The 20,426-nt window shown below is 40.1% G+C and overlaps 1 protein-coding gene across 4 annotated transcripts in view; it reads left to right on the top strand.

Annotated features, from left to right (window-relative positions):
* Positions 1 to 2,929: 2,929 nt before the first annotated feature.
* Positions 2,930 to 20,426, top strand: part of CSGALNACT1 (chondroitin sulfate N-acetylgalactosaminyltransferase 1) — a 43,775-nt gene continuing 26,278 nt past the window's right edge. For 2 of the 4 annotated variants that reach the window (XM_019293451.3, XM_010411747.4), the window contains exon 1: positions 3,289 to 3,451. The gene's annotated coding sequence lies outside the window, so the exon portion shown is untranslated. Of the gene's footprint in view, positions 3,005 to 3,288; positions 3,452 to 3,935; positions 4,005 to 20,426 lie in introns of those variants that run through there. The other 2 variants (XM_010411748.4, XM_010411749.4) reach the window with 2 other exon arrangements.

Genomic DNA, 20,426 nt, shown 5'->3' with positions numbered 1-20,426 from the left:
AATGTTTTATCTAGACAACTGGAAGTGCACACAGCCTCCTTCCTGCAGGAATACAGGACTCCGCTGAAATGCCTACATGAGCCTTGTTTTTCAGGAAGAGGCTTTGTGACATTCTATAGCAGGAAAGAGGCAGCATTAACTAAAGGCAGTTGAGTCATCCCACCTTGTGAAGGATGATTTTTCCTTGGGAAGATCGTCCCATTTCTTGAGGAAGGCCTGTGAGTAACAGAGATAATGCTTGCCGTTCATTCAGGCAGTGTAGCTGATGCAGCACAAGGACAGATACATGATGTGTGCAAAGGCCATATTGTAGACCTTGGTGATAGTGCTTCAGATTCCTTCTGCACCACAAAAGCAAGGCTCCATGAGCCAAGAGAGTGCTTGGAAGGCATTAAGTTAGCACTTGGCAGCGGCAAAGGGCTTTGAATGTCATTCTCCACCTTCTACATTTCTGGATCAGTATAATCCTAGCAGATAGCATCCGTTCTGTGTTGGCTTTCCTGGCTCGGTGCCATAGGCTGTTGTCTTTTACACAGGAGTAGTGTATTAACAACAAGCCCTAGGCACATAGGTCAGGTTTTAGGTGCTGGATAAAGTGGTCTATGATGTGGAGGTGCAAAGGTTGGGATAACTTCTGTGCTAAATGGTGTGGGCTTGAATTGATAGCCACTCCTTAGGCCTGGGGAGCAGGAGTTGATGTCTGGCATGGGTAACAAGGAAGCTAAAGCTTTGTATAATACTGAAAAGACTTGAAAACCTTCTTAATATCTTCTGAGTGAGGCCTTGGAGAAGACAGTCTGTGTTGAGCTAGCAGTGTAGTGGAGTCTACACAAAAACTAGGGATCATGCAAAAGGCTTTGTTATTTTGTAGATTTTTTTTGTCAATCTGTGTCCGTTGCTTTGTGTGGAGGAATTTCTACAGCTGAGATGAATTGTCTGGGTTTTCAGTCACGAGAATTCTCAGTGTCTTCTTTGTCCCTTGCAGCTGAAAGACACTAAATTGAGATTGGATGACTGTGTGATTGATAAGAAGGGAAAAACAAAAGGAGATTGGGAATGCAAGAGTGAAACAGCAAGGGACATGTGGGAACCAGTATAGCCCTCTCCATAAAGTGATATCTGTTAATGACCTCATAGGTGGTAATATCAGTACGAATGCTTATGGTTTATGTTTCAGCAGATCTGGTAGCTTCTCCCAGAATGACAGAATGGAGATCTTTGACTCTGAAACTGTCTTTAATCTTGACAGTTAAATCCAAATTATGGCTTCAAAACACTGGAGTTGGCCACAGTCCACTTAATTTCTGTAATAGCCTAAGGCAGCTTTTAATAATTGACCTCATTTTCACAGAATCAAAATAGTTTAGGTTGAAAGGGATATCAGGACATCATCTGGTCCAGCCACCTGCTCAACATGCAAATAAATGTAGTTTTATGATACTAAGATAAACAAAAAATCCATTTCAGGAAAAGAGCAAATATTACCAGTTTCCTTCAGCCTGTAGTTTGACAGTGATGAGTGGTGGGGAGTCTGGATTTATAGGGGGAAACATTTAGGTAATCTTATGAGCAGGTATTATTATTATTATTATTATATGTGTTAAAATACCTGCCAAGCTTTTAGATCTGGGAAACTGAACCAGATTGTAATTATCTTCCACACAGCACAGACAGAATTATTAATCACTCTACTAGCATATGGCCAAAGCTACGCCCATATGACTCCAGTGACACTGCAGCTGGGGCTTTGGACACAGTGAGCTGTCTGGTGTTGTGAGAACACAATAAAGCAACACACTGCTTGGTGCACAAATAGGACCTTGCACTAAATTTACAGGGTTAAAAGCTTAGAAAATGCTGTATTTCACTTCTGAGTTGAAGGTACTTTTTGCAGAAACTCAGTCTGTCATTTATGGAAACCCTTTTTAGGAGAGAAATTCATTTTGACCTGGAAGAATTTCAAGAGAAGCTGTTAAAGAAGTAATTTTCCATATAGAAGTTCACTAAGTAGAGACAGAACACAAATAGAGAGAATTTAACTCCTGCATATACTTCCTTTCCTTCTGCTGCCTTCCCACATATTCAGGCTGATAATGTCCCTGTGGCAACTCTGAAAGATGTATAAATAGAAGAGAAATTCTAAATTAACCAGCTGCATATGTTTGTCCCTGCTTTTAATTCTGCAGTCACGTTGAAAAGTGCTTTCCACAGTTAGTATTTTCCCTTTTCTATTCCTGCCTCTTACCAATGCTGTTCTTCCTTGCAAGTTCTTTCTGTGCACATGTTGCAGGCATTCATCGCCTTGTCATTTGGAGAGGCACTCATCTCTAAAAATGTTGCTGTCTGCAACCTCTTTTTGGGAAAGCCATCGTGGGTTCCCTTTGTAGGCAGTGAAGCCCAGAAGGCAGTTCAGCAGACCAGATGCAGGTTGGAGTAGGTTGAACTGTGCTCTGAATGCCTTTGCTTAGGTCTCCATGGCTTGTAAAAGGGATGCAGGGCAGTGTCCTCACCTGCAGAGATCTGTGTGGCAGTTTTCTGTATGTGGTGATGAATGTGGCTTTACTAATGTTTAACCAGGTTGCTCGGTGTCCTTACTCCATTCACTGTATGTACACTGGTTCAGCCTCTAAAGACGTCTTCAGTGATGGAGCCATCATTCTCAGGAGGGATGGTTCACTCATCCCGTGTAGCTGCAGTCTCTGGTGGCTCTCTGAGCTCTCTGTACAAAGCTAGGCAACAGCGTGTGACTACTGATTTCCTTTAATCAGAGAGCACTGCTGGGGCTACAACATCCCAATGGAATTGCATTAGAGGTTTCCTCTCTAAGTACTGTGCCTTTCAGGGTTGCTTTCCAACAGCACACTGAATGGTCTAAGTGGGGAAGGGAGTTTTAGCAAGCAGTCAGTCATCAATAGCATCCTGCTCTTAAGCTGAGGTAATGACGGCTAGTTTGAGTGTGCCTGCGTTTTCCCCAAGTGCGTGCAGGTCTGCTCCCTGAATGCAGGTATGTATATATGTGCAATTGCCCTCATCATGTGCAGCCAAGGCAGGAGAACAGCATGTTTATAGAAACTGTCCTTAAGAGCGATTGCCTCTTGAAGGAGCAGAGCCCATATAAGAGGAGTGGGACTGTCTCCAGCCAACCCTGGGAGACGATGCTGAGAGCATATTGAAAAGCTGTCTTCAGCAAAAGCTTGCCAGTTTAACAACTCTGTTCACTGTTCCTATTGCACAGTGGGCTCTTTGACGCAACAGAAAGAGCTGACTTTTTTTTTTTTTTTTTGCTTCCTCTTAAATCCGCCTGGCCAATTTAAAGCTTGTGGATATTTCTTCCCCCTCGGGGAAAGCTTATGTGAGGATTTTCTTTTTTAACAGTTCATTCCGTGAAACTGGTTTTTTTCTTGTTTGCTGTTAGAAAATGTTGGAGCTGAACATAAGGCTTTCATTGCAGGTCAGTGACTGAACTCTTGACCAAAGCATTTAACATTTGAGCGTCGCTTTAGCAAGCACTGTAGTTTGGGAGGAAAAAGCAAGTTTATAAGGTTGTATCGTGTGAGTCCATGTGTGCCTACTACTGGAACAGGAATCTTTTTAGGTCTTCAGTGTCTGAGTCCTGTGTGGATGAATTTACAATCTTCCTTTTGTAGACAAATGTACTGCATTAATATTTTAGTGAGAATTGAGGTGATATCACAGTTAAGTCTATATTATCTAATTCCTGAATGTTTTTACTCCCTTAAAATGCAATAAACCACACTGTGAATTTCAAATATAAAGTTCTTGTCTTTTTGTTTTGCAAGGATTGTCTTTTTGAGTTTTAATTTTTAATTTCTTTTTTGCGTCTTTTCTGCACACTTTTCTGGGAAGCGTGTTATTCCTGGGAACATGCTCTCTGCAGGGAAGATAGTTATTTGCTATTTTGTATTTCTTCTTAGATTGCTATCAAGGGAACTAAGAAAGCATGTAGGCATATTGTTAATGTCTCTCTTCAAGCTGTATTTGAGGTAAGGCAATTTTTTATCCTTACCTCAGAAATTAAAGTAGATGCAGTATTTATTTTCTTTATAGTTACTAAGATTATCCTGTTGCTATTTGTTTTTCTTATTGATAAAATGTGTTTATACTTTTCACAAAGCTGTTCCTTGTCTTTGTGACACTTAAAATCCTGTGGTTTTATTTCAACAATATCTACTACATATCTGCATGTTCCTATTAGCTTGTGTACTCTAGATCAATGAAAGACCATTTTTGTAATTGCTTGGGTTTTCTCCTCTATGCTTATCACATTGTGTGGGAATGAGTGGATTTCTTGCCCTGGGTGGGCAATTCTTATGCAAACTTGTAAAACTGAGTTTCAAATTGTTTCCACTGTGAATCACTTTCCTTGTAAGAGGATGACTTTTATGGTAATATTTAACTTGAGTAGAATTGTTTTCAAACATATACAATGTATTTTTTATGTATTCTTTTTTTAACAGCAGTCCAAATAAAATAGACAAATATTTATTCATATCAAGCTGTTTACTTCCTTGTCTACTTAATGTTGCCTCTTACAGGAAGTATATAGCTTTAAAAGGTTGAATCATTATTTATGACTTTCAGAATAGCTGAAAGGTGTCACTGCAACATTGCCCAATGCAACTGCATTGAAAATGGGTTTGTGTGGGAAACCACTGCTGGTGAGTTAGGATTAGTGCATGGGGAATTAGAAAATACTATTTCTTGTTCATATTTCTTTTCAGGCAATTTAAGAGCTTTCCATTCAAGGGAGGTTAATTTTTATTTTACCCTTTTCTGTATCAAGGTTACAGTTTTTATAATTCAGTATTTTTGCATATGCTTTCCATATTTTTCTCATTATTTAAAGCAATGCATCTGAATATTTGGGGCATCTCTTACAAGGGGAGTCTGCATGTTTTAAGGCAGACATGTTATACTGCAGGTCCAGAAACACTTTTGATTTAGCAAAATGTTTTAAACCTATCTTGTTTGGCTCCTCACATCTCTGAAGCCGTTTACTGTTTGAATTCCAGTGTTAGCTCCATTCAGGAGAAGTGTCCTTTAACAGTTTGTCGAGAGGTTTTTCCCTTGGAATGGGGTAGGGAATGATGGAGGGTAGAGTTACAGAGTTACAGTAAACTATTTTTAATTTTATAGAGCAAAAATATTTACTACTATAAATATACAATACTCAAATGAATAAATTAATTCAAAGCTGTTTTAAAACCCATTGAGGCTTAAATTTCTTTAATCAACATTACACCAAATATTATTTTCCGTCATCTTATTTTCTGGAGTTATAAATCCATATCCTGTCACAGTGCAAATACACACTTTATATTTGTAACCTGTTTTCTACTATCAAAAAAATCCTCCCTTATTCCCTATTGTTAAAGTTTTCTCAAGTTGAATGTTCCTTAAAAAACTCAAAAGTAAGAAGTATAGTAAACTAATGCAGTCTTTATAGAACGTATTTTCTGAACCTTTTTCTGAAAAAATTAGATATGATCTCTGATCCACCATCACTAGTAGAGTGTGTATTGGGCTGCCTTCCTTCCCTTCTGATCTCTGGTTTGTGAGGTAGCTTTTGTGAGGTAGTACTGCTTTTCAAAGATAATCTTACCAGAATCCCACCATGATGTGATAACATTTCTATGGACATTACTTTGTCAGAAAACATGAGTGGGGAAGGAGGATAAGTGATGTTGGTGCCTTGGTGTGTTCTTTGGGATCCTTGGAGTTGATGCAATATCTTACTGGATTCCATCCTTCTCGCTTCCCAACAGTTATTGGAAGGTGTTTGTTTTTCCTGATGTTTGTGGTGTCAGCTTTCTACCTAATCAATGCAGCAGAGATCATGGCTTGCTATATTTCTCCTTGCATGCCCTGAACTGGGTTCCTGTTGCCTGGTTAAATGGGTGCTTGTTTTATTACCCTTGTGACCTGGTCTGGGTCTTGCTGTGGCCTTCACAAGGAAAGGCTAGTTAGTCTAAACTATGCACAAGTCAAGACAGGTTAAGAGGAAATGCACTATGAGCTTTTGTTTGTAATAGTTAAAATCAGCAATGCACTTAGAAACACTTATGCAAGATACAGACAAAAAACATAAGGCAAAAATGCTGAATCTATTTATACCTAGCTTCTATTTTCTTTTACCCTGTCCTACTGACTTGATCCTCTTCTGACAAAATTTTCTTGTTTGCATGTAGCTTACCTTTCAGGTCACATGTACTGGAAAAAGTCTGCTCACAAGCCTCCATCAGTTAGTTACCCTATGGTGAGAGAAAGCTCTGTCACACCACGTCTCTGGCCACACCAGCATACCTCAGGTCATTTTCTGATTCTAGGAGAAACTAATTCTTTATTCAGTTGCACTACAAAAGTTTTCAGACAATGCAGTGTTAATCTTTCATTCCCAAATTATTTCATTTGTGTCTATCCAGATAAGATGTCATTATTGTTCTTAATTATTTCCTTGTTAGAGACTGACAGATATCCTTATTAGTGTATATGTTACCTTGTTATACTTGACTGGTTAGTCAAAACAGGAGTAAATGTCTTCACCTCCCTTTGGGACTTAGTTTTCAGAAAAAATGTCTTCATGGTGAGCTGTATTCTCTACCAAAGAGTAAATTAACATATTCAATGTTGTGCAGTGCTCTGGCTTTCTTCTGACACGGAGGCAGAAAGTTGATTGTCAGAAGATAGCAGAGAGCTGTGTGTTACTGTTTAAGGATGAGCCCACTGAAGCAGGTGACTTCTTTTTTTTTTTTAAGGCACAAAGATAGCTCCTCTGTTTTAGAGTAGTTACAGTTCTGGATTCTGTTTTCAGGTTCATCATCAACAAGTTTATGTGTTTTAGGCTAAACTGTACTGTGCTAACTGTTCCATGCCAAGCACCATTAAAGCCAATGGGAATGTTCTTAAGAGTACATTAGCGTTGAACACTGTTTAAAGATCATCTAGTTCCAATCCCCCTGCCATAGGCAGGGACACCTTCCACTAGATCAGCTTGCATTGCCTTGATAACAGAGAAACGTAACTCAGTCACTTGGACATCGGCATCATCCTCCTAGAGTAACAAAACAGTGATAGAAACTCTTCTGAAGTTAAATCTTCGGAAATTTTTTTCCCTTTTTCTACTCCATTGTGTTTCTGACAGTTGTTTGGCAATTTACTGGCAAGAGGACATGGAACAATATGCACTCCAGCAACCTTGGAACAGTGTGCAGATACCCCTGGGAATTGTTTCTACTGGAGATGGTTGTGGCAGCAAGAGGTTTCTGGCTTGCTACTTCTTAAAAGAATTGGCTTTTTGTAGCTGAGGCTATAAATAGTTGACAGTTCTTAAATTGAATAATCCCCTCTTCCTTTCCAGGATAAGAAACTGGATCAAGATTTTCAAAGCCAAAAGTCTGCAGCCCAATATATCTATTAATCATCTGCTTATAATGTTGCTCAGATTTTGAGGCAATTCTCTTACTGTTCCTGTTTTGTGTATGGTAAAAAGACTCACAAGGAATCTTGCCAGTGGGCCAGTTGCAGGACCAGAAGCTGGACTTAAATGTCCTGCGTTTAAGCTCAGAGTTTTGCCAACTAGGTTATATTTTATTGTATAGCCATATTTAGAAATTAGAATCACTTCGTTTTCAAACCAGTTGAGCCATCTGTAACTCCACCTGGTTTACTAAGTGATCGTTTCTTTTGAAAGTTGGATTAATAAAGAATTATGGGCCAAAATGTTCAAACCACAGGAGTAATTGAATATCCAAAGGCCTCCCAAGCACATGCACTAAGGCAGACAGCTTCAGAGTTTCATGTTACTCAGACCAGTACCGACGGTCACTAGTTTGTGTTGTACTCACACATCTCTTGCTGGGATGTGAATGGTGAAATGTAAGGAGATGCTATGTCACATGTGCTGCCATTTCTGCTACCAAGGTGGTACTTCAACTACATCTGGGAGGGCTTACAAGGCAGAACATTTTAGTCTTACAAGTGGAATTTTAGTCCTTGTATAATTTTGAGGGGTTTTTTAGCATTTTCCCCTATGAATTGATTTCATAGAAGATAGTTACGAAAGTGCTGGCCATGATTATAACAAAGTTAGATAGAGCTACATGTGCCAGGGATCAATGATAATCACTCAGTGAACCAAGCGGCTTCCAGTTTTGAAGGGTGCATTGTGTTAATTTTTATTTTTTAACTTCTGTAGCCTGTCACCCAACCCCTGATAGGACAGTTAGACTTCAGCTTGCCCAGACCACAGTATGTCTATATTTGGGTTTTTTGCATTCATGTATCCTACAACTGATATTTTCATTAACATTTAGAATGACCACATAGGTATCGACTTCCTTCGCAGAGGGAAACTTTGAGTTGTTTTGATTTTGAAAGGAGCTTTACATCAAATAGTCTTTCCCATGTGTACTTTTAATGTGGAGCCAGTATTTTAGAAAAGCATTCCTTTTCAGTTATAATAGTCTGAAAATAGAGGTAACAGATTTGAAACACCCTTTGTACAGGAAATTTTGTATTATTTTATTTGCAAGAAGGTGGAGCCTCTTGGTTTCAGGGAAGAGATTTTAAATAAACCTTGGGAAAACTTGTAAAAAGCTATTAGCAAAATATACAGTGGTGTGTATTGTGAATCATGGTTACCTGCACTATTTCTTTCTCATCAGACTGTTATTAAGTAAAAAAATTATCTGAGGGGAATATGTAACACATCATAATGTTACCTCTAATCCTAGCAAATTTGAACAGAAATATTTTAGATTAATGAGCTTACTGTGAAAGTAGTGGTTATTAGCTTAGAAACTGATAATGGAGATTTGTTTGATCCACAGGGATAGAAAACATGTCACTGACTTTTCAATTTGCGGGATAGTGTAAGGTGATTCCATGAGATAAAAGTCAGTGGTGGAGTTTTCTCATGCTTAACTAAACCGTGTATATAAATCTATGAATTAATAAGCTATTCCAAAAATATACCGGCTTTCTCTGAAAATTGTTCGGGAAATGAAAAGCACTTACGTAATGTTAAAGGAATGAAAGGAAAATTTCTTAGCATTAGAGAAAGGAAAATAAAGCTTCACTCTAAAATCCTTAGGAACTAACTACACTAAGAAACTAGATCTTTGCAAACATAAGGTACATGCAAAACTGTTTTGAGAGCACATCTCAGAACCTCTTAGAAGTATTGTCATGAACTAGTAGCTGTAGTTTTCAGATGGGGACAAAAAGAGTTTAGAATTCTACGTGCATGGATGTTTGTATTTGTCCAGTGTGACTTAGACTTCATTTTTCTCCCTTGCTATTGGATCTGCCTTTTGCTATGACAGCCAGGTAAAAGAAGCTGAAGAAATTTGCTGTAACATACCTTGTTTGCCAGCAATTCCAGGGAGTGGCAGGAGAGACAGAGCTATGTGGGACACCTGGAAGTGCCCTGTACTCCAGCTGCTGGGAGTATGTGGGAAGCAGATCACTTCGATTTCACCAAAGCACCTCTTACACTGCAGTGCTGGTTCTTCCTGGTTAGCACAGGTGGTCAAGTGAGCCACGTCCAAGGAAAATGTAAGCTTTTTTTCGAGATTTTACAGACATATGTGACAGAATTTTTCCAGTAAGTTCAGGGCTGTAATTTTCTTACCTTCTTTGCAGTTCTTTGCTTGAGTTGGTGAAAACAGACTCATTTGGTGGTAAAGCTTTTTGGTTTTTCTGGGGTACTTGTCCATTTCTCATACTCTGATTAGAATCTTTTGGGCTATTAACTACTACTAAGGTCCAAGCTTCAGAGCCCAAATCAAAAAACTTGTCTGGCAACTACTTAGTAATCTTGTTAACTTATTAAACATCAAGAGCAAAAGAGACACAAAGGTGTAGATTAGAGTTATGAATTAGGATTTAAAATAAAATCTCCGTTTTACCTCTTTCCTAGGAGAAAGGAGCCTGTAAAATGCATTTGAAAAGGCTTTGCATCTCTGTTGGAACCTATGGCAGGTATTGTTGGGGCCAGTATCTCTGACCGAGAAAGCTGTGACCGGTCCAGAGAGATGGTCCCGAGAGAGGCCCATTCCCAGGGCCCGGTGTCTTCCCTCAGCTGCTGGCTAGGAGGGCCCGTGCCAAGGCTGTCAGCTCTTTGGTGATTGTCAGTTCGTGATTTCAGCTCAGCTCTGCAGGGCAGCCTCCAAGACAGGCCAGGGAGAGAGATGAGAGGCCCGTGTAGCTGTTCCACATGAAGTAGCTTTATTAGTCTGCACTCCGGCGAAAGGGAGGCCAGGGACAGGCATCTCTCTGCCCTCGCAGGGGCAGGGGGCTAGCTTTATAGGGATACAGGGAGTGGGTATTCGAGGGTAAGGGCCAATGGGTTACAAAGGATCTGCACAGGGTCTCCCAGAGGATTCTGGGTCTGTCTTCTTCTCGCCATAACTGAAAGTGGCTGCCTTTCCAGGGGAGTTCTGCTGGGAGGTTAAGCACTCTCCTTATCTCAGCAGACATCTCCAGGGTGGGGGCTGGGTATAACCCACAGGAACCCTCTGGCATTTTACTGAAGTAATCTTTATTTGTTTTCTAACCTCTATCACCGATACAAACAATTTTTCACTTATTGAACATTACACTATAATTTCACTTTCATGCAACTCCAGCATGCCCTTTATGTGGGTCACATATTCTTTGTCCTGCTCTGTATTGGTCTAGGATTTCCAATTATTTCCATATTCATGGAGCTCAGTCACTACACAGCCAATCGAAACAGGCAGGCTGCTCAATGTCTTTTCCACTCCAGGAGTAATTTAATCAGGGAGTGACTGCATTATTTTTTCAGAGAGCTGAGCTCTGCATGCCAGGTGATCTGCAGCGGAGAACAGGATCATTATTAAAAGGCTTAGACGTTCCATGCCATTTGTGCTTCTGCGACTTGTAGTGCAGCTAACGGTACCGTCCTGATGTTTTTTCTAATATGCATGATTCAAATGTAGTCCGTTAGAGGAGGCAGAAAAGAGGATGGATGTATCAGGGGACTGTACTTATGCTGTGCGAGATTGAGTTTCAGAGATGTTGCGTCCTGTGAGATCCTTCATCACTGCCGTGTTTGTTTTACAGAAGTGCTGGTACTCACAGAGCAGATTAAGTGTATTTCTTTAGTTTCCCTCTGAAGTTCCATCCTAGAGTTAAAGAATCTTAAACGGAAGTTTGATATTGGTACATTCCCACATAAATATTTCAACTTTCATAGAACAACAAAGGAGAGATTTGGCTGTGAGGGAAAAGTCATCAGGGAGTCCTTGCATCTGTTATAAACTTCATCTGGGCTGATTGATGTGCTCAGATAACCAGAGAGACTAAGTAAGCCTTGGCTGTCAAAGGTACCTTAGATCCATGAGAATTTTCTTCCACTGGGAAGAGCTAAATGGATATCCCTTGCTATCAAAGGGAGTCCAAGGGAAAGGTAAGCTCTTTTCCAGAGTTACCAAGGAAAGAGAGAAGGTGTGGGTGAGGCAGATCACAGAGTGGTGTCATAAATAGCTGTGGTGTGCCAATTTCTTGCTGCTGAGGACTATTATTTAGATGAACAACAGGTAGAGGTGACAACTACCTTTCTCTTTGGAGTCTCTGGGCTGGATTACAAGCTTGTGGGTGTGATTTCATGCTGGTAGAACGGCACAGGTAAGGTGAGCATCGCCTTGGGAGTGCCACAGCAAAACTGTCCTGAGGTCCCCTTCCGTGGTATTCTATGATTATATGATTGCTCAGCAAGACTTTTCTGCTGCTTCTTTTAGTTGTGTTTAGTTGTGTTTTCACTTTTATAGTGTCTTTCTAAAAAATAGAAATTTTTTAAAAAGTCTACGAGTTCAAAAAATTAGAGTCAAATTGTGTCCACAGTTCCTCTTGGCTGACTATGCACCATCATTAAGGTGATTGGTGATAAAATCATCTGACTCTTAAAGAAGTCTGTCTAACAGATGCTTGAACCTTTACAATGGCATGTTAAAAGCTTTCATGTTGGTCTAGACTTCTTTAGTTTATTGTTTCCTCACTGCAACTGCCATGGGCATCTCCAGTCTGGCACATTTCCCCCTCCTATTTGAAGTAAATAGACTTTTTCCAATTAATATCCATGATAACATGCCCATGGCGAGGGGAAAACCCCCACCTTCTAGAGGATTCTGATATTTCACATTGAGATTTTTGGAGAAGTGGTATTCAGCATATTAATAATGATTCTAACTCTTACACTGCTAGGGCTGAATCTGGATTGTCCAGTTCCAGATGCATTTAAGTTCAGTATCTTGTTAAGCTTCCTTGACTGAGTTTGCATGACAGTGAAGAGAAAAAGCCACAGCAAGTAATTTCATCCTAAGTACATATCCACTTCTGTTTATTTTCATCATCTTATCTAAATGCATAATAGAGTGAGCATCATCATTATTGTCTTTGCTGCAGCTGGAAATATCAAGAAGACAAGGAAATGACTCGCACGGGATCATCTTACCTTCAGGAAGGAGACTTGGCTTACTATGCTGCTGTTCAGTCCTGTAACATAATGACATATATATCTATCATCTAGGAATTGATCAGGACTATCTTCCAGACCAGTTTCCAGACTCTTTTGCCTTTGGAAAGATATTGTAACCTACACATGGTGACCTAGAAAGTGCAGTAGTGTTTTGGAAAGGTTTGGAAAGGTGTTTGCTGCATGCTGGTCATCTCAATGCACCGAGAGAGCTTTTGCTCTTCCTTAGTGTCCTTTTGTTTTTACTTCCATGAGCTTTTTCAAGAGAGGACTTATTTCCCTATGTGAAGGCTGTAGTGTACTTTTGCCTGCTGAATGATACAGCTTCTGAGCTGTTGCTCCTCAGCTTACAATACACACTTCCTACCAAACTTTTGGTCTTTCTCATCAAACTGATGTGTATGGTCAGTAGTAGTTCAAGGCAAACATTTCAGATCTCTCAGGACTGAAACAACGAAGCATTGAAGTATGTTTTTGATGTGAAGTGTGAAAAGCAGGCATAACTATTCACAAACCTTTACTGGGACTTTTTGTGTTGCATAGGGCATTTTCCATTCAGCTATGCCTATTTTCTGGCTAAATCTTTATTTGTTTTCCTTGGATGTCGTATCTTTTTTTTAATTTGGATTTTTTTTCTTTTTTTTAATCGTATTTCATCTTGCTGGTGATCCAGATTAAAATGAAGCATTCACTTGCATTCCTCAAGATTGTTTCAAGGTAGAGGAGAAGAATTTCTAAATTGCATTGTTGTTTTTCAGGTCAGAAAGCAGCTATAAGATGAAAACTTACCAGTAGAGAAGGTTTGTTGCAATTCACAGTGCAAAAAACAGCTGCTGTCTCTGTGTTGTGATACCTGTGTCAAAATTAAGGCCCAAGTCTGCATTTGATTCCACATAAGCTCCAGGTATAATGGGATTTTTGCCAGTCTCCCAAGCTAAAATTGACATGGAGCTGCCTTTGTTTTCACAAGTTCCCAAAATAACTGTTTTAAAATTAATCCAGAGGAGGCTGAGGTGGTACAGGAGGTAACACATAAATGAAAAGCTTCTGTGTTGCCCAGTGTATAATTCATCAAGCCTAGGATACCAAACTGGGCTGCAGTATCGCCACTGTGATATATTGACACTATTGTCAATACTGCACTTTTGTGTTCTCATCTATTGACTAATCCTATTTAATGCCCAAAAATGTCTATTTATACTGAAATCTGGTAGGTCCCAGTAATTGAATTTTGACTCCTGCTGAGACAAGACAGTGAGTGTATGTTGTTACTGTGTTTCTGCCTTTTTTTGCTTCATACTTTGCGTCTTCATACCTGTCTCCAGAACACAGTCTCTTATGCTGAATATCTGCTTTGGTCCAGGTTTTCGCCAAGCGGACAGCCTCCCTCTTAGCCTGGCCTAAATTGTGATGTACTTACCACAATAATTTTCATCTTTCCTCAGGAATTTCAGCACGTGCAGTCCTGGCAGCCTGTACTTCATGTCTCTTTCCAGGGTTCATTTGACTTCTCCAATTTTTTCCTCTGTCTTGATTTTTGATTAGTTTGATACAGTTTACATAACTGTATTGTGATGCTAACTGCATTATCTCTGAGTAATCCAAGACATGCAGACTGACATTTGATTTTCAGTGGAATAGTAACTGGGAAAGAGGTCTGGTTTGTCTCCACAAATATTATATCCAGATGCAACATATATTGTCATACGTTACCACCGTAATTTCTGCAAGGAGAGGCTGGAAGGCTTCTGAAAGATGGAAAATAATAATCAATTTCTATGAAGTGATGTTGGGGTACTTGGCAAAGCAGTGCAGGTATGTGCCAGGGACTTGAACTTCCACATGGTGGAAGGAAACAGTGAGGCTGACAGACATCAAGGAGGTAACACTGACAACCTATAAGGAACTGGGAAGTTCCTCTTCAGTTCCTGGAGAGGAATCTGGGTTCAAGCTTTTTAGGGATGTTTATGGTTTTCTGTCCCAGGAGCTCAGTTAGGAGTCCAGAGTGCTAAGCTGAGGTGTGCTTTTGGTCAGAGAGCAAGCACAAATTTATGCCAGAAATTTCCTCAGAAAATGATTCTTCCATATGGCTTGTGGGAGATATCTAAGCTATGTTTTGACCTCATATTTTCAGGCTCTGTTGCTGCTCACCATGGCAATGGGAACATAAGAGGGGAACTGCTGATACCTTTGATTCAACTGCATCACAGGACAGGTGATTTAGGGCGTATGAAATGCAGAGCTATGGGCCTGGGGAGGGAGGCAGACAGTCAATAGTGTGTGGGGAGGCAGAAAGCCAGATAGCAACACCTGCCTAGGGTCAGAGAGAAGGACTAAGCTTTCTAAGATAAAGATATGTGGGGATGTGTCTTTTCTGACACTGGTTTGGTTTTTTTTCCTGCCCTGGTGTATTAAGTTCCAGTAAAAAAATAAAATATGTTCTCTTTTGATGTAGTTTGGCTGAGTCACTACATTTCGTAACAGTCAGATGTGCCCAGAAAGTTGTAGCTGGATTCAGGCCCATTGGGACTTGCTCAGATAAATATACTTGGTAGAAAGAGGAGTGTTAAGAGCTTTCTAACCTAGCCTACCTTTGGGAAGAACAAAAGCTGAAAGTCCCTTGCTGGTAGAGGCTGCGCAGGGAAAATAAGAGAGTAAATTGAGTAAGGCTCCCGGTGCACTCATCACTCCTTCCTGAGAAGAGGTGTGGTTCTCATCCAGGCCCTGTTGAGCTCTCTTAGGCTCTCCTGATGTTCTCTGCAGATATGTATGTCTTGAATGTGTGGGGAGTTTTGCTGTTTTGTTGGGGTTTTTTATCCCAAACACATTTCAGAATCCAAGCCAGCTACTACAGCTGCTTCCCTTCTGCAAAACTGCTTCAAACCATGTTGAGGTTTTGCGGCTCTTTGTAGCTGAAAATCTACTCACAGCCAATTTCCTCATATTACAAGGTTATTTTAGCAACGTAGTGATTCTAAGTGGTTCCACAAATGGCCTCATCTTTTGTCTTCATTTATTTACTCCTCACTTCTTTCTTCCAAACATGCTTTTCCATCATTTAGCAAAGGAAAGTGGGTCCTGTGCTCTGACAAGGGATTATCAATGCTGATGGAGGACACTGGAGGAATGCTTGAGGACAGCACAACCTACAATTTAACCCAGTCCTTTCTGATTCCTAGGATGAAGGTTTCAGGTTTAAGCACCATGGTTTTTGTTTTCACAACTGTATGGCTTCTTTGCATGCATGTGGTCTGACATTAGGCATCAGCAATCAGAGCCTGCAAACAGCTTGATGCATTAGGAAATCTAGACTGTGCTCTTGTTTACTTTGAGTATAAATGTCATCTTGGCAAGTGATCTCCTGTCTTGCATACACAAAGTTTGTAAGTTGATTGCTGAGCTTAAATGGCATAGGCTGGGTAATGAATTTTAAAGTTTGTGTTTCTGTTCTTTAGTGACCCTGTGCACATGAGATGAAGGTGCAAAGCACCTCTGAAGCTCCTTTCAGATGTTCAAGTACAGTGTATGTACTGAGCTAATCAGAGGGATTTGACATTTTGATATTGAATGGATGAACTAAGGACTAAAAAAAATATTATTGTAATTTTCAGTGAAATCAGGGCATGGACCAGTCTAAGTAATGGCTCTGGTTCAGATGGTCTACTTGCAATGCTCATTAATAGCAGTTACTACTACTGTACTGATGTTTTGGATGGACATCAGTACTGATTGACAATACTGTTTTATGCCTTGAAAAGAACATCCTTTTGTTTTTCTTTAAATGAAACCAAAACTTACACAATATATCATTATAACATTGGTAATAATTTTGCTTTTCCATTTAGGTGATGCATAGATAGTCTTTACATTTTTTTTCTTCCAAGTAATTTGGGAAATAAGGCAAACACAAAGTGTCCTGATTCCCAATCATGATGGCATTCCAGAATAAAAGAGAAAAGTTATTGAGAACATGCCCGCTTATACGGGGAAAAGTAGCAAAAGGCTACTAAATGTATCCAGCTATAAAGCTCTAAAAATAATTTTCATGTTGTGTCTGCACCTTTGAAATCTACCAAGGAGGCCTAAAATCAGACATGTGAAAAGGTTTGCTTTCCACCACTACAGCTGACTTGTTTTTACTAGGAAATTACAATTTGTAAATTCTTCCTCATTTGATTTCTCAGTAGTTACTGCAGTCAACTGTGTGACTGCCTCATGTTATCTGACAGTATTAATGAACTGTAGTGTCAGTGTTCCTGATGTTATGTTTCTTTGAATACAGAGTATTTTGTCTACAGCACAGGTAAGTGTGCCTTGATGATTTTCAGTTACAATAGAATTAGTACTACACATTACAAATATTCCTCTTCTAGTATCATGTCATTGTTATCTTAACTCCTTGTGGACCTTTCCTTTTTTCAAAGGAAAAAAAATTCAGTGACCATCCCAGTAATACCCTTTTTGTGAGATTACTTTTTTTTTTTTTTGGTTACATGTTTCCATATCTCTCTAACAAAACACAAAGTTGAGCTCTACTTTCACAGTGAACCATCTCCTTTTAGCAAGCCCTTTGTTTCAAGTAGTCTGACTGTGCACTGTTTTAGTTGTGTGAGAAACCTCATCTAGATACCTCATTGCTATCCTGGTGAAAAAAGCAGTGTGTCCTTTAGAAAGCCTTCTCGGTGTTCCCAGGGATGGATGCAGTGTTTCCAGCTGAGATTGATCAGGTGTTTATTACACCAAGAAATGGGCATGCTGGGGTCTTCAAAATCATGCACTTTTGGTGTACAAAGTATTTAAACTGTACAACTAGGCTGTCTTCTGCAGGTGTGGTAGAAGCATTTTCTCATCATTTTGTGATTTTTTAGAGTCAGCTTTGCAGACTGAAGTGGATCAAGCCTGAGAACTGACCTGTCTACTGAGTATAGGCTGCATTTTGCAGTGTTGTGCCAAAGTGTGTATTTGAGCTGAGGGATGGCTGTGTTTTGCCAGTGCTTTGGAGCATGAGCAGTTGAACTTTATTTCTTTGCAGACCATAAAATGTGCTGCTAACAAGTGCTCTACTGCATGAGCCTCTAGTGCAGTGTGTACTCAGAGAACGACACTTAGATTGAACTACTCTGGAAAAGGAGGCTGCCTAAAAGAAAGTCTTCCAACCCATTACAGCTAGTTGTCTTTACTTTTGCCCCCTTTGGCTGGACACCAGGGACCCACATCTAGAGGGACTTCCACGTGCAGTTCAGCATCTGAGGAAGCCACTTCTCAGCTGCTCCTCTTGTCTCTCTTCAGGCTGGGAATCCTTTTCTGCCTGTGCTGGTGGATATAGCAGGCTCATCCTATGACTGCAGCCTGGGGGGTTTGTGTGTAGCTGTACTCCTTAAACTGCAGTTTTCTGCACATAAAGGAGCATGTGATTGGAGGGAGTGAATTTCACAGGGCATCTCCTCCAGAAGTTGAGAAGAGCCTCCACCCAGCAAATGGTGCACACATCAAAATAGTCATCCTGAGGGTGTGCCTTTCTTAAAAGAAGGAAATGAAACATGATGCTGTGAGATCACGACCAAGGTATTTGCCCCACATTTGCTCCTCAAATTCCTCCTAGCTGCTCCTGTGTGACAGACTCATGTGAAATTCCAGATCTGCCAACAAATGAGGAACCTCACTGTGTAGCTGCAATGTGTGCACAGTATTTAGTTTTAGGCTCCTGATTTTAAAGGCTGAATGAGATTACAGAGTTCTAATTTCAAGGCATTTGCCATTTTCTTAACCTTTTTTCTCTGGGCTGGAGTCATAGTTTGTACCATATTTAAAGTTTCCGGGCTGATTGCCAGCACTAATGTGTCATTTCAGTAGGCCAACAAAGCTGGTTCTGCCAGGGCCTCTGAAGTGGCCTGCACATCTGTTAGGGAGAAAGACGAAGCTATGGGCCGCTATCTGGTATTTGATGCCTTGCTGTCACAACAGATTCACTGGGGGCCCAACTGAACCTGACTTCCACTGTGCAAAGTGTTGAACAGCAAGGAACACAATTGTTCTGGAAAGGTTTGCTGTGGGGAGATAGAAAATGGGTAGAAAAAACACATAAAGAGTGTTCAAGGAGTGCTAGGAAACTGTAACTTTCATATGGAACTGACCTCAATGCCTGGGAGCCTGGACATTCTGAAGGGAATGCAGCAAGAGCCCACGTAGAGCAGTTGGCTCCAACATCACTGATAATGATGGCAATACGTGCCTCTGGAAGCTGGGATTAAATCGCTTTATTTCTTTAACCTTCTGTTTGAAATAGATTCTTGCCATCTTTTTTCTTTTATCCACAGATTACTTTTATATCGACATGCCACATTTTGATGTTCTAAGAGCTTCTCAAAGGATTGCTATTTTTAGACTTGTAATAATGGCTGTGTGCATGACTCCTCAGCTGGCAAGCAGCTTGTTAACTCAGACTGGTGCCTTGTTCTTGCATCTTTTTATATTTCGAGTCAACTGTACATTTTGAGGTAGAATATCTGAAATGAAGCAGAAGTAGGTGTATAAAACCAAAGGGGAGGCCGAGAACATCTGATTTTCGTTATATTCTTTCCATTTTGTGCTGAGTGCATCTTGGGTGTGTTGGACTTGCTGGAGATACACTGAACTATTGCACTGTACAGGTTGCCTTGACATTTTGTAATCCTGTAAAAGTGATTGAAGTTAGAAATAAAATTAATAAACAGTAGGACACTGGATTAGTCTTACAGGGGGCAAATCAGTGTGTAAAAGCTATCAGGAGGGTTCCCACTCCCTGGCATGTTACCTCAGTTGAGTTGGGATTTTCTGCAGTAATGAACACACTGTAATTATGTATAATAATTTAGTTAGGATTGTGTGATGATGGCTCTTCAGAAATAAACATGTGGACGAGGTGGTCTGGGGGAGCAACTGCCCCAGCCACCCATAGGCAACTGACAGACTAGGTGGTTAAGTCAGCCAGGTAAATTCCCTGGGCTCCCAGCAGGAATGTGAGTAGATGGAGTCCAGCAGATAATTCAGTAGGTAAGTGCAGGAGCCTGACCTTAGGTAATGTGCAAAGATCTCTCAGCATGCATGTCTCTTACAGTAAACAAGGGAGAGTTCTGCATATGATTGTTTATAAGATAATAATGTTCTTTGTACTTTCCAGTAATTTTCATATAATACACCTTTCTTTGTCTTTTTTGACTGCAACTTAATAGAATCTGGTGAAGTACTAATCAGGAAGAGTAGCCACTGGAAATGGTTGCCCTCTTTCAGAAGCAGCTAAAAGCAATACCTAAGCATGTAGTAGCGTATGGCTTCTCTGACAAGGAGATGGAAAATGACCAATTTTGAAGCAATGGAAGTCAAAATCATGGTAAAAATCCAGAGGAGTAATGAAGAAAAGTAACATTTCCCAAATAGGAGAATTGTTTCTTGTGCATGTCTGCTACAAAATACAAACTTATGCTTAGAGAATTGACTGATCATCAAAATCACAAACACTAAAAATGTTTCTCTGCTATACAAGACCTTTTTTCACCTTCCAAAGCATTTGGTATCCTCTAAGAGATTCAACGTAAATCATTACATAGATGGCTGATGTCATCTGCTCTATCAGGTAGCTTTTCTTATCTATATTTTCCTTTAAGAACATAGGGATTTCCCTCAGCTTCTCCAGTTCCACTGAGTTTTTGTCATGCTTTCAATGCAAAGTCAATCCAAGATTGTTGTCAAAGGTACATGCCAGAGGAGAGAATTAAATCACCAAAATCCTCTGTGCATGCACTAACCTAGTATTTAAAAATTCTCCCTCTATGTGAGTTTTGTTTAAACCAGGTATGATTCGCTTTTTATCACATGGTCCACATCCACATGCTGACACCATTTTGCTCATAGCTCATTCTTTCCTGTAGGA

Source organism: Corvus cornix, chromosome 4 (genome assembly GCF_000738735.6).
Source record: "Corvus cornix cornix isolate S_Up_H32 chromosome 4, ASM73873v5, whole genome shotgun sequence".
Classification (NCBI taxonomy): domain Eukaryota; kingdom Metazoa; phylum Chordata; class Aves; order Passeriformes; family Corvidae; genus Corvus; species Corvus cornix.
The sequence above is the reverse complement of the archived record's forward strand: the minus strand, read 5'-3'. Positions and strand labels throughout refer to the sequence as shown.